A 26,109-nucleotide genomic window follows, 5' to 3' on the forward strand; every position below is an offset into this window, starting at 1 on the left:
GAACTTCTGTAAATAATAATCACAATCCATGAGCAGAAATGAAATAAAAGCAGGGGGGAAGAGAAAAGAGGAGAAGGAACCATTCACCAGCACACGTCCAGACGTCGGTTAACCGCCACATCTTTAGGCGGTGAAGTAGGGGAATCCAGGGATAGTAGAGTTCCAAACTTTTCCCATAGCTGTACAAGTAACTCCTATCGTAATAAAGGGTTAGTGTGAAAACAATGTCTAGTTTTTGTTTTTTTTTTAAATCTTCATAGCTCCTAGTTGGAAGTGAAAAAGTATTCCCTATCATTGTAATTAACCCATTTGTTTAATTCTCACTCTAAAGCATAAGGGCTTAGAAAGTAAAATGATAACTGACTACAACAAAACCTACTCAATATAATGTGATTCATTTATCATGGTAAAGTTTATTACAAATGCTAAAATACAAGAAGTGAAACACTCCATATCTTTTATTTTAGGAAGCTTTCACTTTATAAATCACATGTAAAAATATTGGTGGTTGGGTGTGCCTTTTGCAAGATGTTACTTTATCTTCCTCACGTAAATAACCACTCTCATGAATCTCAATCAGGCTGGAGTTATTGCAGTGATCATCAGATTAAACATGCTTTCATTTGCTCCGAAATGAAAACAGATCTATTTTAGCACAATATATTACAAATCATCTAATGTATTCCAGACTGCTATCTGCAGTTTATATAGAAACAAACACTATACTCCTTTAACTGTATTGATTCACTAAGGAGACAAACATCGACATCATCATTTAGCAGCTCTTAACTGCAGGCAGGTGTTTAACCCTTGATTTCCAGTTTCTTCATCTGTACAATGCAGACACTATCTTAGTGGTTTGTGATGATTCATTGGCATAATCTACACATGTGGTCACCAGCATTATGCTCAGGCAGAATAGGAGATCAATAAATGTTAGGTTTTTTTTTCCCATTAGAAAATACACTATAAGATCCATTTCAACCCTCAAATAATTGGTCATTTATTTCCCTGACCTTATTCATCCAAAAATAAAGACAGACCTTAATTGTCATTTTCTCTACAAGAAGTTCAAATCCAGTAACTATAAAAGGACTTAAATACAGAAGGAAAGTCCTATCCAAACGTGCAATAACAACTCCATATTTTTTTTGCTTATATATTCCAGAATGATGGTAATAATTAATAATCTTGCCTAGACAGTTATCTTCAATGTGCAATATTTAGCATAGGATAAAGTCAAACACTCATCTTTGATCATTACCAAAAATACAAGTTGAAAAGTCAGGCTAAGGAGGTGGTAGGGGCAGATAATTCAGAACAAGATAACACTATTTAGTTAGATAACAGACTCTAAGACTCTAAGATTCAGACTGGGACCAGGGGAAGATGTGTATAAAATCTGGTCCTGCTAATTCAAACTGTGTAGCCTTGGGGAAAGTACTTTTTCTCTCTGAGCCTCAGTTAAATGGGTATAATAAACAAAGTCATATGTTTAATATTTGATATTTAAAATGTTCTGTCCGGGATCCCTGGGTGGCGCAGCGGTTTGGCGCCTGCCTTTGGCCCAGGGCGCGATCCTGGAGACCTGGGATCGAATCCCACATCGGGCTCCCGGTGCATGGAGCCTGCTTCTCCCTCCGCCTGTGTCTCTGCCTCTCTCTCTCTGTGACTATCATAAATAAATAAAAGTTTAAAAAAAAAATGTTCTGTCCATGGAAGGTCCTGAGTATGTAGTGAAATACATTTTTCAATTTTTTTAATTAAAGGGAAGATTATGATGGATCGATTTCAAGAGAATGATCCATCCGGGAGGATCTAGTTCTATGAGAGAGAGATATACATATAGATAGCCTGGAGCCTTACTCAAATTTTGGTCCAATTTAACAGCATTGGCAAAACCTGCAAGCTTGCTGGGAATGCTGAATCTTAGGCTTCATTTCATCATATGAATTAGAAATTTAACAGGAATTTTAGTAAGATCCTTAGATACTTTGGATACACAATGAACTTAAAGTGTGCCTGACATAGAGATGCTTTTAATGGTAATTGTTTCATGAGTTATGGCTATAACAGTGTGTATGTGCATAATTATATATAAAATGTCATATAACAGCACACCAATATTTGACTAGTTGAACTGAAATCCTTTATAACCAGTAGTGCTTGCCATAAAACATAAAGTTGCAGGACACCTGGGTACCTCAGGAACTGAGCATCTGCCTTAGGCTCAGGGCATATTCCCAGGGTCCTCGGATCGAGTCCTGTTAGGCTCCCCACAGGGGCCTGCTTCTCTCACTGCCTATGTCTCTGCCTCTCTCATGAATAAATAAATAAAACTCTTTAAAAAATGGTAAAATTGGCATGTTAAATAACTTTAGTTGTTATCTGCAGAAGCAGCCAATGTCTTATGAAGAGTTAAAAATGTTTGATGATACTAACTGGAAAATAAAAGTAAAAATTGAAATTATAGAGTATTGCCATTCCATAGGATAAGATTAATCTACCTCTTTATGTACCATTCCTTGTCTGTGCAGATCAGTATTATTTTAAAGAATTCTCCAAGACAACCTATGTCACACTCACACAGGGATCAATTAAAAGTGCAAATTCTCTGGTATCAAATTCCCCAAATATGGTTAATCAGAATTCTTAGGGATTAAGAGTCAGGAGATAGGAAATACATACTCATGTTTTCTCTTTTAAAAGGATGCTTAAAAAATATTAATGGCTTGTTCCTACCCTCAAAACTTCTAATGTAATTGATTTGAGTGTGGGTTGAGTATTGGCATTTTTTAAAAGCTCCCCAGGCAATTCTAATGTAAAGTCAAGGTTAAGAATATCGTTTTATTTTCTTCTTTTTTGTTTGTTGATATTTTATTTTATTTTTAATAGTTGAAAATGGTATCATATTCATATTGTTTTAATGTGCATTTCTTTTAAAATTTATTTTTATTTTTTTACATTTTTAAAAGTTAAATTCAATTTGCCAACATATAGTATAACACACAATGCTCATCCTATCAAATGCCCTCCTCAGTTCCCATCACCCAGTTACCCCAACCACCTCCCCCCCCCACTCGCCTCCCTTTCCGTAACCTTTTGTTTCCCAGAGTTAGGTGTCTCTCATGGTTTGTCTCCTTCTCTAATATTACTTAGCTATCAGAAAAGATGAATACCCACCATTTGCTTTGATGTGGAAGGAACTGGAGGGTATTATGCTGAGTAAAATAAATCAACTGGAGAAGGACAATCATCATATGATTTCACTCATATGTGGAATATATGAAATAATGAAAGAGATCATAAGGGAAAGGAGGGGAACTAAGTGAGAATATTGTTTTCAATAGAGCTAAGCCTCATGGTTAGTATGAAGAATATCTCCATCAAGCTGTCCACTCCTGATGGTGAATTGTAAACTTTGACACTAGGACAGACTGTGCCTTAGGATCACACACATGTGGCTCTTTTTTTTTTTTTTTAAGATTTATTTATTTATTTATTTATTCATTCATTCATTCATGATAGACAGAGAGAGAGAGAGAGAGAGGCAGAGACACAGGCAGAGGGAGAAGCAGGCTCCATGCAGGGAGCCTGATACGGAACTCAATCCCCAGACTCCAGGATCACGCCCTGGCCGAAGGCAGGCGCTAAACCACTGAGCCACCCAGGGATCCCCACACGTGGCTCTTTATATTCAAACATACATTAGTCTCAAGCCTAAAGTTATGATACTGGTTAGGACTCATAATACTAAAACATTAGCTAAATAACTGACAATTTATCAAATCGATCAACCCCCATTCAAACAGTTCTCCTTACCACTGACAGTTATCTCTTCCCATTTTGTATTCAAAAAATATATCAGATGTTTAAAATACAAGAGCAATTGGGTCAAATTATGGAACCTCACTTCTGCAAATGATCCAGGATTTCAGAAAAGTGATTATGAAGAACCACATGCAAAGCCATTGGCAAATGACTTTCCAACAGAGCTATATGATTTAATAGGAACAGATCAGGAAATTGATGTGGGAGGGTCATAAAAAGACAGTTCAGAAGAGAATTGTTTGAATTTCAAAAGATTAGGTGAGATGCTTGGGAAAACTGATGTACTAAAAAAAATTCTAAAAAGGATGCTTCTTTTTATTTTTTTTTTTAAAGATTTTATTTTATTTATCCATGACAGACACACAGAGAGTGGCAGAGACAGGCAGAGGGAGGAGCAGGCTCCATGCCAAGAGCCCAACATGGGACTTGATCTCAGGACTCCAGGATCAGGCCCTTGGCCGAAGGCAGGAGCTAAACTGCTGAGCCACCCAGGTTGCCTTAAAAGGGATCCTTCTTATGAACATGCTGTGAAAGTTGTCCAGAGTGAAGTGTTACACTAACTTTAAACTCAGAAAAATATGCTGATAGGATGAATTTATTTTTTGCTGGTTTCCAATAAGCATACATGGTTGCTATAACAACCTAAAGTTTATAGTATATAAAGTAAAATTAATTGTTTTCAACATTTTAGCTCCATCTTTTCTAGATGAAAACTTCAATAAGCACACTATGCAACATGTGGCCTGAGATCTGATGCATTTTACTGTCCTCAAAAATGAAAGCTTTTCTATATTTTTATCTCCTCCATAGTACCTATCACAACAAGAGATATCCAAAGTCTGGAATCATTGTAAGCACAAAGCCATTTAAAAATTTATCACCTGCTAGGATGGAATCTTTGTTGCCAACACCCACATGACTGGTTTATTTAAGAAAATAACAAAGTTGACAAGCTATACTGTACGAGATGTATCTTGTAACATTCATTTGTTTGTTTTAAAAGAAGTTTTTTAGTAATATCTTAAAATACTTTTTCCTTTGCTCTGAACTTTAACTTGCAGTAAAATAAAATAATCTAAAATATATTATGTCATTCACTGGCTTATTGTTGATTGTGGTAAAAATGGGAAATCAACAAAAATGTACTGTATTAGGAATGCTTCAGTGAAGTAAACACATTCAGTTAATTGAATATTCTGAATTCATAAAAAATAATATTATGAAGAGTTTACAAATATCAGAGAATTCTTATATTATGATAGGTAAAATGAATAGACTATACACTACTTATTCAGTATGATTTTAACTGTACTATAAAACATATATGTAACAAAAATATAATAATGTATGGAATAATGTCAATAGTGTAGTGAGTCAAATAGGATTATGAAAGTTATTTTACTTCCATTTAAAATTTCCTTCCATACTTTTCAGATTTCTTAACATATTCCATGAAAAACTTCAATTATTAGCAAAATAAAATAAAAGACTTCCAAGTTCAAGTTCAAACTCAAGCAAGACACCTGTTCTCAGCTTACAAGTCTAACTAATTCATCGAGATCCCTTGTTTCTTGACATGTTACAGTGGAATATAACTGTGATTTAAGAAATTCAAATTTGAGTACTCATAGATTCTAGTATGGTTATGCAATAAATCCACTAATGAACTCGTTTTTAATGCAGATTTTAAAAATATGATCAAAATCTGTTATAACTAAATGATTGTATTCCACAGATTAAGAAAATGTATGTATGTGAAGCAACGTTTTTCATATGGCACTAGGAAAAAAATAACAAAAAACAGAAACCAAATCAGTTATTAAATCTTCCCTGTTGGATGAGTTCTGAGTAGCAAATGCATGGTCTTAGGTTCTCCCTACCACTGTCGGTTACCATTACCTAAGGATCTGAATCAATATGTGAATTAGAAACTTTTTGCCCATCCTAGATACTGTGGAGCTATGGAAGGGGAAAAGATTTAAAATCAACAACACACCTCAGACTTGCAGGCTGGGTTGGGGGTAGAGAGGGTCTGTTGACAGACATAGGAACTTACAAGGTGTAATATGTCAAGCAAATTAAGTGGCCTACTGAGAAAGAGAGTGTTACATCTATCTTCTTACCCTTTGTACCCGCCTGATACAATACTTAAATCACAGTACTAAGCTGGTAGCAGATGGCTAATAATTCACTGAACAGCAGGTAATACAATAGAAAGATGTTGTTGGAGCTGGGAGGACCTTAGAACACAGGGAAGGGCTGATAACATTCTTTTTGACATCACTGTTGGGAATATCCCAGTACCAGAAATAAATGTAATTAAGAAAGAATCTGCATGTGGAGGAAAGGTCTCAATATTTTTATGAGAGTATGGACTGGTAAGTATTTCACAGGGCATTTAGCAATAAGAACTAATAAATTATTTGCAGAGGGCTGCTATAAATTACACAAAGTAACATATGCAGTTCCAAGAATCAAACAACCTCCCACAAGCCCCCATGATAATTTTTATGTTAGAAGAAAAAGAGTACAAAAAGTGTAACAAGAAAGGTCAACTGGGAAAGATATAGGTTCTCACTAGCTTACAAATTGAGTCTTCCAGAAAGCAATCAGCATGACATCCTCCCCATTTCTTTGCCTCATATTTCATCTGTTATCTACTGAAGCTGGGATGGAGCTTGTGATTTCAAATTTTACAAATGGAACATAATCGGAAAGTGTTGACATAAATATGCAATTGCTGAGTATCAACACAAACAATTCAGTCATGCAAAGAACAGTTACCTAATTTATCTATCAAACACTTCTTTGTAGGCAGAGTGGGAGAGAGAGTTAGGAAGGAAGAAAAAGACACATAGAGGAAACTTGTGTTCCAGAAAGAAAATATGATAATCGTATCATTTCCATTAACCTTGTTTTTCTTCCAAGCGCTTTTTTTCATCTGTTTTTAAACATTACTCACAATCCCAATAAAAGAAAATGCACAAATGTAATTTTCTATAAATGTATTGAAATGATAACATATCTCTTTGGAAAATAAATTTAATTTTGAATGCTTTTCACTTACCACACCCAAAAATACTAAATGTAGAGTGATGTCAGGCAAGTGGCCAAGTAAGATGTCCCCCTTTTTTATACCCTGTAAACAACAATAATGTGGCATTTATCCACAGATACAAATGCTTTCCTGGGGTTTGGGGAGCCTGGTAGGAGACTGTGAAAACTCAGTGAATTTCAAGACTGAAGAGAGACATTTTGAGAAGGCAGGCTTGCCCCCAGGTGGCTGACATGCCAACGAAAGTCCCAGCTCCATACCCAGAAACAGTTCTATACCCATAAGGACTTGGCTACAGCCCCATTTGTCTTTGTCCTGTCACTAGCACTATATGCCAAGGGACCTGGGAGGAGTTACCTCACACATGTGTGTGCTGGGTAATAGGCATGCAAAACTGGGTCCCAACTATAGGTGCTGAAGTGGTCCATGAACCAGCTTCAGGCCCTCTCTTTGCCACAGCCTGGGAGCCTCTAGAAGTAAGGCTGCCAAATACAGCCAGATCACAGATTCTGAAAGGGACCTATAACTGAGTTCCAGACTATCTCAGCCAGTCAGTGAACAGCCCTACGAGTACAGAAACTTGATAGGCAATACTCCCACCTGTGACAATGGAGATCCTGAAAGCATCCTATACTTGTCCCTAGCCCCCTGAAAGCCAAAGTCTGACAGTAGACCTGCTAACCCAGGGCTCAGCAGGAGACAATCCCATCTGCAACGCCAGAGATCCTGAAGGGCCCTATAGTTAACTCAAGCTCCCCCAGCCATCATTTATCACAATTACTTATAATGATAAGCACGTACATTTAGAAAAAAAAAAGAAAAGAAAAGAAGAGCTGAAAAAAGTAATCTAACTTTACACCTTAAAATATAGGAAAAATAATAATCTAAGTCCCAAGGCAGCACAAGAGAGGAAATAATAGAGATTAGAGCCGAAACAAATGAAGTAGAGACTAAAAAGACAACAGAAAAAAAAATCAATGAAACAAAGAGTTGGACTTTTGTTTTTGTTTTTGGGAAAGCAAACAAAATTGACTAATCTTCGGCTGGACCAACTAAGAAAAGAAAAGAGAGGATTCAGATAAATAAAATCAGAAATGAAGGAGGAGCTATAACTAACACCACTGAAATACAAAGAATTATGAGATGTTACAATGAACAATTATGAAAAATAAACCTAAAAGAAATGGATAGGGCAGCCCAGGTGGCTCAGCGGCTTAGCGCCACCTTCAGCCCAGGGCCCGATCCTGGAGACTCGGGATCGAGTCCCACGTCAGGCTCCCTGCATGGAGCCTGCTTCTCCCTCTGCCCGTGTCTCTGCCTCTCTCTCTCTCTTTCTCTCTCTCTGTGTCTCATGAATAAATAAAAATCTTTAAAAAAAAAAACAGAAATGGATAAATTCCTAGAAATACACTACCTCTAAGACTGAATCTTGAAGAAATATAAAATATGAACAGATCAATGATAACTAAGGAGATTGAAGCAGTTTACAAAAACTTCCCAAAAAGAAAGTCAGGACCAGATAGTTTCACCAATGAATTCTACCAAGTACTTAAACTCATGCCCAACTTTCTTCAACTCCTCCAAAGTATTGAAGAGGATAGAGCACTTCTAACTTCATTTTATAGGGCCAACATTACCCTAATACCAAAGCCAGGTAAGGATCTACAAACGAAGAAAACTACAGGCCAATATCCTTGATGACTATAGACTCAAATATTCTCAGGAAATACTAGTAATCCGAATTCAACAACACATTACTAAGATCATAAACCATAACCAAGTGTGATTTATTACTGAGATTCAAAAATCATTCAATATACACCAATAAATAAACATGACATAACACGTTAATAGAATGAGTGATAAAAATCATTTGAGCACCTCAGTAGATGTAGAAAAAAAATTGACAATATTTAATATCCTATCATGATAAAAGCTCTCAACACATTGAATTTAGAAGGAACATACCCCATTTGCAAATGTCTTATCAGATAAAGGGCTAGTATCCAAAATCTATAAGGAGCTTACCAAATTAACACCCAAAGAACAAATAATCCAGTGAGGAAATGGGCAGAAGACATGAACAGACATTTCAGCAACAGACACATGAAAAAATGCTTAACATCACTTGGCATTAGGGAAAAAAAAATTAAAACCACAATGAGATATCACCTCAAATCAGTCAGAAAAGGTAAAATTAATAAGTCAGTAAATGACAGATGTTGGTGAGGATGTGCAGAGAAAGGAACACTTTAACACTGTTGGTGGGAATGTAAGGTGGTGCAGCCATTCTGGAAAACAGTATGGAGGCTCCTCAAAAAGTTGAAAATAGCGCTATGTTACAACCCAGCAATTACACTACTCTACTAGGTATTTACCCCAAAGATACAAATGTAGCAATCCAAAGGGAACACCTGTACTCCAATTTTTATGGCAGCAATGTCCACAACAGACAAACTATGGAAAGACTCCAGTTGAATGGATAAAGATGTGTATATATACATACAATTCCATTCCGTATGGAATACGGCCATCAAAAAAAAAAAAATGAAATCTTGCCAGTTGCAATGATGTGGATGGAACTAGGGGGTACTCTGCTAAGTAAAATAAGTTAATTATAGAAAGACAATTATCATATGATTTCATTCATATGTAGAATTTAAGAAACAAAACAGATGACCATAGGAGAAGGGAGATAAAAATAAAACAAGAAGCAAGCAGGGAATGAGACAAACCATAAGAGACTCTTAATCATAGGAAACAAACTGAGGGTTGCTGGAGGGAAGGGAGGTGGGAGGGACAGAGTTACTGGGTGATGTATATTAAAGAAGGCATGGGATATAATGAGCACTGATGAATCACTGAACTCTACCTCTGAAACTAATAATAGACTATATGTGAATTAACTGAATTTAAATTCATAAAAAGGAGGAACATACCTCATAAATGACAAACCCACACATAGCAATGTACTTAACAGTAAAACATTGGAATTTTTCCTCCAAAATCAGGGACAAGACAAGGGTAACCACTCTCATATCTCCTATTCAACATAGTTCTAGAAGTTCTAACCAGAGCAACTAGACAGGAAAAAGAAATAAAAGACATCTAAATAGGAAAAAGAGAGTAAAATTGTCTCTGTTTGCATATAATATGATCTTATATAAAGATAACACTAAAGATTCCATCATAGGGGAGCATAGGTGGCTCAGTTGGTTGAGCATCCCACTCTTGGTTTGAGCTCCAGCCATGATCCCAGGGTCATGAAACTGAGCCCTGCATAGGGCTCTGTGCTCAGTAGGGAGTCTGCTTGAGATTCTCTCTCCCTCTCTTCTTTTGTCACTCCCCTTGCTCTCTCTAAAATAAATGAATAAATCTTTTAAAAAAGACTGTCATATATCTGTTAGAATAGATGAATTCATTAAATTTTCAAGATACAAAACCTTTATACAAATATCAGTTTCATGATTACCACTAACAACAAACTATCTGAAAAAGAGATAGAGAAAAAAATATAATAGTCAAAAACTGTAAAATACTAAGGAATGTATTTAACCAAGGAAGTGAAAGATCTGTATCCTGAAACTATAAGGCATTTAAAACATAAAGAAGAGATGCCTGAGTGGCTCAGTGGTTGAGCACTTGCCTTTGGCTCAGGTTGTGATCTCAGAGTCCTGGGATCGAGTCCCACATCAGGCTCATGAATAAATAAATAAAACCTTTAAAAAAAGGACATAAAGAAGACATAGATAAATGAAGAGCCATCCCACACCATGGATCAGAAGACTTAAAATGTATAAATTTTACATGCTACTCAAAGTGATCAACAGATTCAGTGCAATTCCTATTAAAATCCCAATGGCATTTTTCACAGAAAAAAAATCCTAAATTCTGCATGGAATTGCAAAAGACCCTAAGTAGCCAAGAAATCTGGATAAAGAAGAACAAAGCAGGGAACACCACAATTTCTGATTTCAAGATATATTACAAAACTATACTAATAGAAACAGTACAGTAATTGGCATGAAAAGAGACACACGGTACAATAGAACAGAATCAAGACACCAGTAATATATCCACATACATATGGTAAACTAATATTTGACAAGAAATCCAAGAACACTCAATGAGGAAATGATAGTCTTTTTCAATAAATGGTGTTGGGACACTGGATATCCCCATACAAAAGAAAAAAAAAAAACTGGACTCCTCTCTTAAACCACTCAAAAAAATTAACTTGAAAAAGATTAAAGAGGGATGCCGGGGTGGCTCAGTGCTTAAGTGTATGCCTTCGGCTCAGGGTGTGATCCCAGGGTCCTGGGATCGAGTCCCACATCGGGTTCCACACAAGGAGCCTGCTTCTCCCTCTGCTTGTGTCTCTGCCTCTCTCTATGTCTCTCATGAATAATCAAATAAAATATTTTTTTAAAAAAGAAATAGATTAAAGATTTAAATGTACAATTAGAGAAAACATAGAGAAAATCTCCTTGATAATGGTTTGGATATGGCACCAAAAGCACAGATGACAAAAGCAGAATTAAACAAATGGGACCATGCAAAACTAAGAAGCTTCTGTACAGCAAAAGAAACAATCAATAAAATTAAGAGACAGTCTGTGGAGTGAAAGAAAATATTTGTAAATCATGTATCAGATATGGAGTTAATATCTAAAACATATAAAGAACTCATATAATTCAACAGCAAAATGACTAATAATCCCATTAAAAAGAGGCAGAGGATCTGAATTGACAGTTTCCAAAGAAGACACACAGATGGTCAAAAGGCACATAAAAAGATCCCCTTATCACTAATCCCCAGGGAAATGCAAATCAAAACCACAAGGAGATGTCACCTCATATCTGTTAGAATGACATATAAAAAGAGGTATGTTAAGTGTTGGTAAGGACTTAGAGAAAGAGAACTCTTGTTCATGTTGATGGGAATGTAAATTTCACAGCTGCAACGAAAAAAAAACTATGGAGATTCCTCAAAAAATTAAAAACAGAACTACCATATGATCCTGCAAATAATAAAAGTGCCCATCTCACAATACTGTTGTGAGGATTAAAAGAATTATGAGTATAAAATGACAAAAAAATACATATGTATACCTTTAAAAATAAAGACTTAAAATTCAGAAGCATTTTCCATATTAGAAAATATAGATAAATGTGACTGACAAAACAATAATGCTAAAATTAAACTGAGAGATAGCTGAAAGTATCAGCATCTATAATAAGATTATCTTAAAAAGTAAAATTTTTATGAGCAAAATTGTTCCATTTCAAAAGGCAAAGGATATAGTTTTATTATAGTATATGAAATAAAAATCACCAATAAAATATGCAAAGATATTCAACTTTTCCAGTAACCCTAACATGCAAAACTTTATAAAAGACACCTTTCTTTTATTTGTTTTTACTTACCAGAATGGTAAATTTACAAATTTATTAAAACAAATTTTGGCAGGTAAGAATGTACAAGAATAGTCAATTCTCATATTGTGATGGTGAAAATATAAATTAATATAGACAATATGGAAGGCAATCTGGTAGCACCTGCAAAATTTAAATTCTGTATACCCTTCATCACTGAAATTTCTACATATCCACCCTAGAAAATCATAGGACATATGTCCAAGAGCTAGAAGTGGCAATGTTCACTTTGTCAGCAAAGTACATAGCAAAATAAATAAATAAGTAATAAAGAAACATAACCTGAATGCCCACTAATGAAGGAGTAGCTAAATAAGCTAAATAAGCTAGTAAACTAAGTAAATATTATATTGTTGAATGCTCTGTAGCTGTTGAAATGATTAGATTTATATGTATACTAATATTACAGATTCTCCAAGATTTACTACATAGTGAAAGAAACAAGGTGCTGACAATTCTGGCATAATAATTCAATTTATGCAAAAATTAAAACAAAGTAAGAGGAAAACAAAAATACAAATCATACTATGTAATTTCTGTGAGTAGGTATTTGAAAAGATTCACACTAATTGATAATTAGTAATACCTCTTTTTAAAAAATTTTTTTATTGATTTATTCATGAGAGACACAGAGAGAGTAGCAGAGACACAGGCAGAGGGAGAAGCAGGCTCCGTGCAGGGAGCCCGACGTGGGACTTGACCCCAGGTCTCCAGGATCAGGCCCTGGGCTGAAGGCGGCGCTAAACTGCTGAGCCACCCAGGCTGCCCTAAGTAATACTTCTTAAGAGGATAGCCTAGAGGTAGTGATCCAAAAGGATATGTTGTAATTATAGTATTTTTTTTTTTTTGGCCAAGAGAATGTATATATTAGAAGATAGTTAATTTCCAATTTGAGTATTAACTTCATGACAGGCACTTAAGTAGCCTTTGTTGAGTAAGTGAATAGAAGGTAAGGGAATGTTAGGTAGGGAAAGGAGAAAGAATAGAAGGAAGGAAGGATGTATGTGTGTAGGAAGTGGAGGCCAGGACAAAGGGTGTGGACCTCCTGCAATAGATGGCACACCAAAGGATTCTCTACACAGGGGAACTATATTATCAACATTGTGCTGTGGGGCACCTACTGTGTGCACGATAGGGAAGCATGGGGAGAAAATGAAAGTGGACAGCAATTCATTCCTGAAAACATAAGGACGAGTGATGACAGAGATCTAAACAAGTTCAAGTGCTTATGAAGAGTAGCAAGTAGAGAGGGGGCAACTGATCCCAAGAAAGGGGATACCTAATGGTGCAGGGCTCTGAGGAGTCTGGGGGAAATGGGATCCAGAAAGGAGTAAAGGTATCAACCTTACGTAAAAAGAGAGGACATGTCTTCCCTCATCGCAGGTGGAAAGAATAACAGGAAGGAGATGGAGCTGCAAGGCAATGATGACAATGCAAGGTCAGGAACACAGAGCAGTAGGTGTACAGCCATGTGACTTTCCCCAACAGTGCTTTGCAGGGTAGATGCAGGCAGGAGATAACAAAATCCTAGACTGATCTTGCAGATTTGTCAGATGGGTACAAATGTAGTCATAGTTCAGAGAATCCTATCTAGGACAGGAATAAAACAAAGAGCCCCAAAGTCCAAAATGAATAAGGGAGCGCAGTAGAGAGGGGCAACAGGTGGGGTGAAAGAAGTGTTTTTCTCTCATGCATTTTTTAAGCAGACATTTAATGGGAATTTTCTACAATCTGGGCATTCTTCTAAGGCTGAGGATGCAGTGACAAAAGAGACAGAGAAAAGATTTCTATTCTTATTGACCTTATGTTCTGATGGAAGGCAGAGAGATAAATATGTAAACTAAATATGTAAGCGAGAGAAAAACATAAGTTTTCATAAGACTAAAACTATGCAGGAAAACAAAAACTACTGGAAAGAGAGTAGTTGATGAGTACTTTAACAGAATCCTCTGAGAAGGATGCATCTGAGCTAAAATCTAAATAATGCAGAAGAGGCAGCCAAGCAAAGATCTGAGAGAAATGTTTCAGGCAGGAGGAAAAAAAAAAGTACAAAAGCCTGAGGCAGGACTAAGCTTGGCCCCTTCAAAGGAAGAAGAGAGAAAGATCCCTGTTACCAGAGTACAGTGATTAAAGGGGAGTGATAGGAAATAGGATCTAAGAGGTCGGTAGGGAACAGATTGTATAGAGCTTTTGAAGAGTGCAGATATTATCCTATTTGCAACAGGTAGCCCATGGAGGGTTATAAAAAGGTTGTGATAGGATCTGATGTAGTATCTAACGAAAGCAGAGGAGCAAAAATCAAGCTGGGAGACAAGTCGGAGACTACTGCAGAAGTTGAGGTGAGGTAAAATGGTGCCAGAATGGCTATGATCGTGGCCAAGGGGGCAAGACATAACTGGATGCAGGACAAGTTTTGGAAACAGAAGCTGTAGGACTTATGCATCTGATATGAAAAAGCAAAGCAAATAACAAAGACCAATACATAATTCAGTAGAGAGATGAGAGGATAAGAAGTAGAATGTCTAAATGTAAAATTTTAGAATTATGTATCTGTTACATGATAAAGAAGATTTGAATGTGGAGTCATTGATGAGGGTGATTTATCTGAAAATAAAGCGGAGATCATTGTTTTGGAGTGGGTGGGTTCAGTGATAAGGTATCAAACAGGGTGGTGGCAGGGCTTGGTGTGAATGAGGGTTAACATCTGGAAGCTAGAATATTTAATGAATTGAGGGGAGAGATGCCTGGGAGTTTGGTAGGTGGCAGTATAGAGAGGAGAGGTAAGGAGTTGTAAGCAGATGATAAAAGTCCCAGATGAACAGAATTTTTTAATATAAAGTTGACGGATGAATTACGTGTAGGAATGGGGAGTGTGTTTTATTCAAATCCTTACACAAGATACATAGGGTTAGGGAATCAGGAGTCTCAGTGTGAGAAAGCACAGAGAAAGTGTGTCAGGCCAGAGAGAAATCACATTGCCAGTAAAGTGATTGAGAATACAACATTGGTCTCTTAGAGGCAAATAGTAACCAAATTTAGAATGAGAAAAACAGGATGTGAGTTTGGTGGAGAATGTTACAATGCATGGGTATGTGAACACACAAATTAGTGAATGGTCCTAGAGATTTATATCTTGCAGAGGGATGTTAAGAACGGTCAGTTTATTTGGTTCCGATTTTTCCAAGAGAATATTTTTATTTAAATTCGATTAATTAACATATAATGTATTATTTGTTTCAGTGGTAGAGGTCAGTGATTCATCAGTCTTATGTAATACCCAGTACTCATTACATCACATACCTTCCTTAATATTCATCATCCATTTACCCTGTCCCCCCACCCCCCACCCTCTACTGATTGGAAGTTTTTTTGTTTTTTTAAGATTTTATTTATTTATTCATGAGAGACACAGAGACAGAGAGAGGCAGAGACACAGGCAAAGGGAGAAGCAGGCTCCATACAGGGAGCCCGATGTGAGACTTGATCCCCAGTCTCCAGGATCACGCCCTGGGCTGAAGGCGGCCCCAAACTGCTGAGCCACCTGGGCTGCCCTGGAAGTCAGTTCTTAAGCAGATGATAGTACTTATTCAAGAATGAAAAATATTGTGAAAGTTATCAAAGAGATTGGTTTCCCTCTAACTATTCAAAAAAAGAGGGGGTGGGGGGGGCGGAGCATCCATACAGAGCCTGAAGCTTAACTTGGGAGCAGAGGAGCAAGTTAAGGTTGGGTGGGAAGGTTGCCTTCAAGAGATGAATTCTGAGGCACAGTGAACAACATGGTACAGTCACAGTTGGCAGAAGAGGGACATTTGCAATATAAATAGAGAAATAGAATGTAAGGACAGGGAGAAAGAGACTCTTGGGGGACAAATTTGTTATTATGGAGAGGCGAGAACGAATCTAAAGCATGGAAGACCAATTTCACTCTAAGGAAGAGAGAAGTTGGTAGAGGAACATAGGAAAAGTGAGTTGTGATGGACAAAGAGGTGGTGGGGAAAATAATAGGTTCAAAATCAGATACTAAGCATAACCTGCTATCTCATTGAAGACTTAATACTTTAATGTCATTAGCTGTTCTATTTACAGAAGGGTCATGAACACCTAGTGAAAGTTTCAAATGGCCAATACCCTGAGAAACTTCTAGTTTTGCTCCAGAGAAAAATGGATGAATGCTTGGTTTGGTGACAGATGCATGCTGACTCCCTTATTCTGCTCAGCTGGAAAGAATGAGTAATGTGGCACGCATATTTAACACAAGATAAAAAGAGAAGAAATCTGAGACTACATTACACTGAAATTCTGATACTCCAGTCCATGCAAGTGATCTGGGGTGGGGCCCCGACCCCAATAATTTTTTAATGTTTATGGTTTTTAAAATTCTAATGTACAGCCAGGGTTGGGAACCACTGATATAAACTGAGAGAAATATTTCCAGTCCTTTCTTAATCATAATAGTACTATTAGGAAAAAAGATAGGACTGAGAAAGAAAGTTACAAATATCTCCTATTTATGAGTATCTGCAAAAATTCTAAATAAGATAGCAAATCAATTTTACTAGTCTATTAAATTATCAGTGAAATGTAACACAGTTACATTCTGAATTTGATTAGAAATATGGTTACTGCTCTCTAAAAATAGTGGGAGTGGGTCATCTGGGTGGCTCAGTGGTTGAGCGTCTGCCTTCAGCTCAGGTCCTGATCCCGGGGTCCTGGGATTGAGTCCCACACTGGGCTCCCCACAGGGAGCCTGCTTCTCCCTCTGCCTGTGTCTCTGCCTCTCTCTGTGTGTGTCTCATGAATAAATAAATAAAATCTTTAAAAATAAATAAATAAATAAATAAAAATAGTAGGGGGAAAACACATGGGAAGTTGTAATAAATGTATAATAAATTTTTTAAAATACTGTAAGAAACTAGGAGCTGATGGAGCATGTACCTTGATAAACACGTGTAACACATCTCACCAGCCTACACAAATCCTGTTAACTGGTGAAATCCTAAAAGCCTTGCCAACAAAGTCAGGTTTAAGGTAAAAAATACTTTCTTTTCTTGTCATTATTTTGGAATTGCTTGCCAATGACATTAGACTAAAAACAGAGGGACAGTACTCAATATGTAATATATGGAAAACCGTAGAAAAAATAGAAAACCCAGGAGAAACTACCACAAAAGGCATTAGAAATGGTGAAGAATTTCAAAATAGTGCCAAAGCTAAAAGCAAATATACAAAATCCCCTACCTTTATTGTGCACAAATAACAGTTTAGAAAATGCAATTTAAAAGAATATCCCACATGGATAGCCAAACTATGGAAGGAGCCAGGATTTCCATCAACACACGAAAGGAGAAAGAAGAAGATGTGGTATATATATATATACACACAGTGGAATATTACTCAGCCATCAGAAAGGATGAATACTTACCATTTACATTGACATGGATAGAACTAGAGGGTATTATTGCTGAGTGAAATAAGTCCATCAAAGAAAGACAATTATCATATGGTTTTTATGTAGGAATGAGTTAGAGGCAGGTGGGGCTAGGCAGGGAAAGATAAGGGAAAGGCCCAAAGTCAGCTCCCGTAGATCCGTGGGTTCCCATAAACCTGAAGGAAACCAAAAGGCCAAGATTCAGGCTCCTACCCATCCCAAGGAAACAGAGATAAGACAGCAAAAACAGGAACAAAATAAATAAACCTGGCTCCTTAGCTCCAAAATGTTAGGGAGTACCTTCCTTTAATGGCTACCAAGTAATCAGAAATTCACCAAACCACAAAGAAATAAGTCATTGAGGGTATTATCAATAGTCCCTGCTCAAACCAAGGCTGCACCAGAATCTCAAGGCTATGGGGTCCCTGGCTAGGTTCTCAATAAAAGGACAGCCAAAAAGCCCTCAGTTGCAACCCTGTTGGGACCTCTCTCACTTCTGAGAGTTTTCTCTGTATCTTTGTTTAATAAACTTCTATCACTTTACTCACTCTCCTTTGTCCATGACATTCATTCTTCAACTCCATGAGACAAGAAACTAGCTCTCTTGTATTAGTTTCACTCATATGTGGAATATAAGAAACATTGCAGAGGATCATAGGGGAAGGGAGGGAAAACAGAATGGAAAGAAAGAGGGAACAAACCCTGAGAGACTCTTATCTACAGGAAACAAGCTGAGGATTGCTGGAGGGGAGGTGGGGGGTATGGGGTAACTGGGTGATGGTCATTTAGGAGGGAACCTGATGTAATGAGCACTGGGTGTTATATGCAAATGATGAATTATTGAGCTCTACATCTGAAACTAATGATGTACTTACTATATGTTGGCCAATTGAATTTAAATTTTAAAAAATCACATTCCCAATAACAACAACAAAAAATAATAATCTTGAAAATACTTTTGCAAAAATACCTGCAAAAGCAAGAAGGAAAGCTTAAATAAAGAAAGAAATACAGAAATTCATGTTATATCACATTAGGCATATGCTCAATGAAAATTCCAATGTGTGCGCATCTGTGTCTTTCAATTTGCAATATGTCAAAATATTTAAAAATTTATCTAGAAAAAGAAAATGTCAAGTCTAGCCAGGTAAATTACACACACATACACACACACACAAAGTGATGAAAAGGAATTTGTCCTAGATAATATTAAAATATATAATAAAACAAACAAAATTACAACAGGATATTGTAGTTGCTAGACTAGAATAACCACTGGAAAATAATTTTTGGAAGTCTATACCCAAGATACATTGACAATCCAAATATAGGAAAGGAAGTATTTCAACTGGTTTCTTGGGTCTTCAGAATGATTTGATATTTATCTAGTTGTTATTTGAGGGAGGAGGCAAGTTTCTGGTCACCCTATTCCTCTGCCGTCTTACCTCTCTCCCTTGGAAAACAAGTAATCAAATGGACAAGGGAAAGTGGATAATTCAATAAGTGTCCTTGGGATAACTTACAGTCATTAGGTAATAAGGAACTGATGCTTAATCATTTCACGAAAATAAATTTCCTAGAGATTTAAGATCTAAGTATAAAAATATGTATAAACTATTGGAAAATGGAAGGATTGATAGGGATGTGTGTGTGACATAAATCTTTAAAAAAAATACTGTCAGACTTCATGACATAAAATTTTAAAATGTTGACATAGTAAAAAGTACCACAGAGAAAGTTAAGGAAAAACAAAAATGTAAACATTATTTGGAACATACTGACAGACAAATATATTTTTTAAAAAGATGCCTTACAATCCAACAGAAAGATAAGCCAAAAATATGAAGAGAAAGTGGGCAGAAAAAATTAAAAAGAAATAAATACACATGGAGGTGATCAGCCTCAGTAATAACCAATTAATACCAATTTAAAGAGTTCTTTCAACTCCTGAAAATATTCCAGAGATGATTTATGTTTTTAATATATGGAGAAAAAAATGCCATTCTGGAGAAAATATAAATTAGCACAACCTCCTTGGAGAACAATTATTTAGCCAAATTTGAAGACTTCCAACTCTAGGGCTTCATCATATATTAATAACTACCCATGTATGAAAGTAACATGTAAAAACATATATACATGCATATACAAATGCTTATTGCTGCATTGTTCGTGAAAGCCAAAAGTGAGAGAATATTGATTTAGTCTTCTTTGAATCATCCATACCATGGAACATCATATAAAAATAAGAGATAAAAAAGTTCTCTCTGCATTCAATGGAAAGATAGCCATGGCATATTTGTTAGTTTGAAACACATTCTGCAGAACAGGATGCACAGCATGATCTGATTTATGTTCTAATTAATATTTACATGTGTTTTCTAGATATACAGCTATTTTAAAATTCAGTACGGATAGGAATTTTTTCCTCAAAAAAAGACATATATTACTTTTTAAAATGAGTTAGCTAGCTACATAAATAGTGTTTCTTAACTTAGTCCCCAAAATATAGTCTAAATGGACTACCATTGTCAAAAGATTACAATATACTAATACACATCACATATTTAGACGTATATTGCCCAGTGCAGAAGGAAGCTCTAGGGGCTTCAATACCTTAAGCCAGACTGTGAGAACATCACAGTCTGCTTGTGTAAGTCTCTGATTATATTACTGAACTGGATGGTTGGGCAGGATGTGTATGGACATAGTGGAAAAAATTCTTGAATAAAATTCTGAAGCTTCTATATTCTTGTTTCTTTGTTCCTAACCTTCTTTATTTCTCTTTCCTTTTGTCTCCCTTCCAATATTTATTGCACACCTACTATAAAAGTCAAGCCATGTCAAATAAGTGACATGTTTGTGACGTATAACAAAATATATTCCCTATGATTCAATCTCATAAATTGTAAGTAGTCTCCATTATATTCCTATATGGTGAACATTATTACCTCCATTTCTCTCTCTCTCTCTCATACACACCATTGAGCAAGTTACTTCAAAGAGTTTTTTTTTTTATTTCATTAGAATACTGAGTTTATTTCACATATATATTTTTTGTCTCCCTACCATTTCCGTTTATCTGACCACCATTGCTCTTATGACATTCCACATATATTTAAAACCAGGTAAAGGTAAAATTCCACTCTTAAAAATTAAACAGACATTTTGGACAACACATTTTTAGCAATGGGACCTGGACAATATTTATCAGACATGGTAGGGAAAGTTCACACTCTGTATTATAAAAAGGACAGCCATATATTATCCATTACAGAAATGAAATAAGATGGAAAATTTTAGCAAACTATTTAAAATATTGCCTTTAAGAGACTTCCTTCACCGCCAGCGATCTTGGATAGTTCCTGGGTCAGTCATCCAGAAGCAGCTCTTCACATAATTGATAAATTTGGCTTCCAAGTTAGGAAGAGAGCCACCTTTTTTTCGCATTTTCACTTTAATGTCTTCAACAGAACTAGGTTCTTTTGGTGTCTTAGGAGATTTTTTCTGTCTTGTTTGTTTTGTTTTCTTCTTCTTCTTCTTCTTCTTCTTCTTCTTCTTCTTCTTCTTCTTCTTCTTCTTCTTCTTCTTTTTTGAAGGATTCCTTACCTTTTGATCTTACTGTTAATGGTTTTGAGTCTTTTGCATTGTCTATTTTTAGCTGGAGTATTACACTTACATTTACTTACTCAAGCTTTTCTTTTGCTTCCTCATCATCAAAATCACCATCATCATTATTATCTTCTTCTTCTCCTTCTTCTCCTCCTCCTTTTCCTTCTTCTTTTTTTAAGGATTTATTTATTTATTTATTTATTTATTTATTTATTTATTTATTTATTTATTTAAGAGAGAGAGAAAGAGAGAGAGAGAGAGAGAGAGAGAAAGGCAGAGACAGGCAGAGGGAGAAGCAGGCTCCATTCAGGGAGCCTGATGTGAGACTCAATCCCGGGTCTCCAGGATCAGGCCCTGGGCTGAAGGCGGCGCTAAACCGCTGAGCCACCGGGGCTGCCCCTACTACTACTACTACTACTACTACTACTACTACTACTACTATTACTACTACTTCTTCCTTCTTCTTCCTTCTTCTTCCTCCTTCTTCCTTCTTTTTCTTCTTTTTCTTCTTCTTCTTCTTCATCATCATCATCATCTTTATCAGCTGCAAGTTTTATTTTTTTCCCCGTGGAAACTTGCTACCACTTCCAGGAGCAGATCACTTTCCATATATACTTAGGGATTTCACATTACTTTGTATCTTCACCTACAGTCACTAACCACTGTCCACTAATATGCACAGACCCCAAACCATACATAAGACCACAGGGTATTATTTCAAAGCCTGAGGGAAACCACAAGCTGTACAGACATTTTCAAAGTTGCCAGTGGTATGTAACTAGGATTGCCTTCATAATTCAATGCCTCTGCATCAAAAATGTGCAATTCAGCCTTTGTACAAACTCCTAATCTAATTGTTTTTAAAGAAAATGGGTGTTCATTTTTATCATTACCCACTTAATCTTTGTTGGCTTTTCGTTCAAAACAGTTCTTTGGGCTGGAAGTCCAAGATTGAGGTGCCACATGGTTGAGTGAGGGCCCTCCTCCAGATTGCAGACTTTTCCTTGTATCCTTACAAGGTGGAAGAGACTTCCACCTCAAAGAGTCTAAATTTCTTGCACAAGAATATACAACTAGTCAGTGCTAGAGTCCACATTAGAATGGGAAGCCTATATGACACCAAATTCCAAATATTTTATCTTATTTAATGCTGTGTGTTTATTTCATGAGTAGTTTGTATTTCTTTGTATTATTGTAGATTATCACTATTTTTAAAACCAATCACTCATTCTTTGTTCATTTACCATTTATTGAAAGCTTTCTGGTGGTATGCCAGTAAATGTTTAATAATCTGCTCTCTGGGGAAAAGCCTTCTTCTTGACTAATTCTATGTTATAAATATTCCCACCATGCCTGATGTCAAGCTACCAAGACAACACCAGTCTGTACAATTCCTGAAAATCTAACAATCAGATCTCTCACACCAGTATGAGACTCAGCACACATGATCACTTCCCATATGCCAATATATTCCATATACCACTTTGTTTGGCATTACAAGAAAAATAACAATAAACTGATTTCTGCCTGTGGATAATCCAGGATCTAGTAAAAGAAAATTATAATCAACAACACAAATGTTAACTTTTGGAATAATAGAACATTTTAATATCTATAATCTTCTTGACTTTCTCATCTTTTAGATGACTATTTATAATAATACTGTTTCCAGTTGAAAGTTATTTTAATTCCTCTCAAAATCATAATATAGCTAATTAAAATTTGCCCTAGAGTTTAGCCAGAAAAAAACTGTAAATCAAATCTACTTCAAAGCCTTTTATTCATTTCATTTCCAGTGAACAAAAATTCCTTAATGTTATTTCACCTTGGATATCCTCCTTAGTGTGACTTTTACTAGCTCTATAATGAATTAGAACAGAATAGTAGTAACTACCCATGTTACATGTGATAATTACTATAATCACACCATCATCATTCTCTGTATTGATGTATTTTTCCTACAACACATCAAGAAAATTATTTACTTCTAAGATGATGAATGACTTACAACAACAATTCTGATGGGTATTATGATGACAGGTAATAGGGTAAACACAATTTTTCCTTGAAATAGAAACACCACGTGTTCTGTATATTGGCATGCATAGATTTTGTGCTTAAGGACACTCTAAATTTTGCAGACATTGAATGAAAGCTCTGATTAGGTAAGCCTAATGACATTGACAAAAGGAGATGCTTTAAACATGGTTTCTCCCTGAAACACACTATGTTTTTCATAATTTAAAAAAAAATGGTCCTTTTTATGTGAGAGCCAGTTTCATGTGCCAAAAACATCGATGGCTTAAAGAAAGCCTCATGACAAATTACTATTTTTAAATATGTTATTTTTTAAGATTTGATTGATTGAGAGAGACAGAGACAGAATGTGTGTGAAGGGTGAGAGAGGCAGAGGAAGAGAGAAAGAATCTTCAGTAGACCCCCACTGAGTGCAGAAAAGGACATGGGGCTCGATCCCCAGACCCTGAGATCATGATCTGAGCCAAAAACAAGAGTCAGTCCCTCAACTGACTGAATCACCCAGGTGCCACTAAATATGTCATATGTCATTTTAAGTACTTGAACCAAATTGTTCTCTTGTGTGGGTAGTAAGCTGAAGAATGAAAGGATTTTATAAAGTCTTTCATGTGAAAATTGCTATTCATTATTATAGTGCCAACAACTCAACACTGAATCTGACACTGTAATATGAGACAAAGTTTCTACAGAAAGATGTAACTTATGTATTTATATAAAATCATCTTCCCATCCACAATACCAAAGCCCTCTTCAGGAGTAACATATTTATTATCAGGCTGTTAGAAATACATATGCACACCAACTTCTATAGGCTGAACAACTGGTCATAAACATATGTGTATTGCTGGTTTTGAGAAATTACACAAATTCTGCTTGCCTCTGTTTATTTAAAAGCATTACGGCAATCAGAATAGATTTTGATGCCATTTTTGTCTCAAGTATAGTTATTAGAAATCCAACTGTCATACTGAAGTCCACAAAATTTTCAGTATTATAAATCAACCTGAATTTTTCAATGGTAATCATTTAGGTGATTAGTAGGACAGTTATGACCAGAAAATGAATGCAATCTTGATGTCTTTTCAACAAACATGTCTTGAGCTATTACTCTGTTTTAAATCACACTAAGTGGATGTTTAAATACAAGGAATAAGACTTGGCCTTGTCCTAGACAGAGCCTTATACAATATAGAAAAATAAGCAAGTATTTAAAAGAAAACATGATGATGATTCAGGACATGTAGCTACAAGCTGGAATAAAAACACAGAGGAGAGAGTAAGGTAACGAAAAGGAATGACTTTTGAAACTTGAAACGTAATAGGATTTCTTTCAGAGAAGAGTGGAATGGTCATTCAATACAAAAACAAAAGGTCAGCAAATATTTCTCCTGCTATTAAAGGCTCTGGATTTCAGCTTTGGGGCATGGATTTATAATCGGGCATTTCTCTGATGGGTCATATTTTTTCAATCTTCCTTTTATGTAATTTCATATGGGTTGAATTTTTTGGATAATTTACTCAGTAGCATTAAAACTAGAAGCTTCTCTTCTAGTGACCTCTTATTTACTTTCACACATGTGAGAAAAAGCTATCCTCCATAGCAAAATACATTAGGTCTGTCCATACCAACAATAGGTGGTAGGAATTATGAGCAAGCATCACATTTTGTTGAATATGGGTTTAATTTTGAAGCATTTAACTCATGTTGTTATTCTTATGCTATCCAACAACTATAAAAGCATTAAGGATATTTCAAGAACATATATGATGAGCATAATTATTATGGAAATGAAAGTTGAGATAATTAAATTGGAAAGTAGTCAAATTGACAAATATTTTCCATGTGAATCCGATAAATCATCTATGAGTGGCAGTAATTCAGAAGGTCTGACAGTGGTGACACATACAAAGGCTAACTATGTGTCTTGGTTTGGACAGGTCCAATTTACATGTGTTGCCTTAATGTCTGATTTGACATTTGTTCCAGAATTTTTATTTTTAAACAGTGCTATTTATTAAATAGTTTGAATTCACATGAGCTGGTTTAGGATTGGGAGTTCTCCATTTTGTACTGTGAGTTTCTGCTGTGCTCTCTCTTGGTGCATGAGAGATTTAGGTTCACGGAATAGAGTTCTTGCTTCAACTGGTGGTTAAGTTTACAGACAAACATCAATACTGTACTTCTTTTCCCAAAGCTTTTCAAATGCAATATAACTTAGGCTTAATGCTTTAAATAAGGCATAGTTACTAGGTTCTTGCTGATAAAACGAAGCACACTGGGAGATGCTTCAAATCTCTTGTGGAGCGGGGAGAAGAATTTGGTGCTGTCCTCTGAGGACTCACTTGGTGCACCACCTACTTTCCTCATGGCCATAGATGGTTCCATGATCCCAAGAAGTTCAAGCCACCAAGATGTTACTCAGAAAGGCCATGGGAAAATACTGGACATGCATATGTAAAATTTGAGTGGGGAATAGAAGCCAAGAAGTCCTGCCTTAGCAAGTGAGAGAGTATTCTGATGTCTGTTGCCACAATGGTTGTTTCCTTGTTTTGCGGTATAAAATTATAACTTACTTAATTTTTTACTTTGCAATAAACCATTTTAGGGGCAATAAGTGAAAAAAATTACACGTTTAATGAAGATTTAAAGGTCAGATTTCTGCTTCTCAAGAAAGTTGATAATGTGACACTAACAAAATGTCATTATTCAC

General features: G+C 36.0%; 1 pseudogene; it reads right to left on the bottom strand.

Moving 5' to 3' along the window:
• LOC121482131 overlaps positions 1-25,784 on the bottom strand; it is a 124,823-nt pseudogene extending 99,039 nt beyond the window's left edge.
• Positions 25,785-26,109: the final 325 nt, after the last annotated feature.

This window comes from Vulpes lagopus, chromosome 24 (genome assembly GCF_018345385.1).
Source record: "Vulpes lagopus strain Blue_001 chromosome 24, ASM1834538v1, whole genome shotgun sequence".
In the NCBI taxonomy this organism is placed as follows: Eukaryota; Metazoa; Chordata; class Mammalia; order Carnivora; family Canidae; genus Vulpes; species Vulpes lagopus.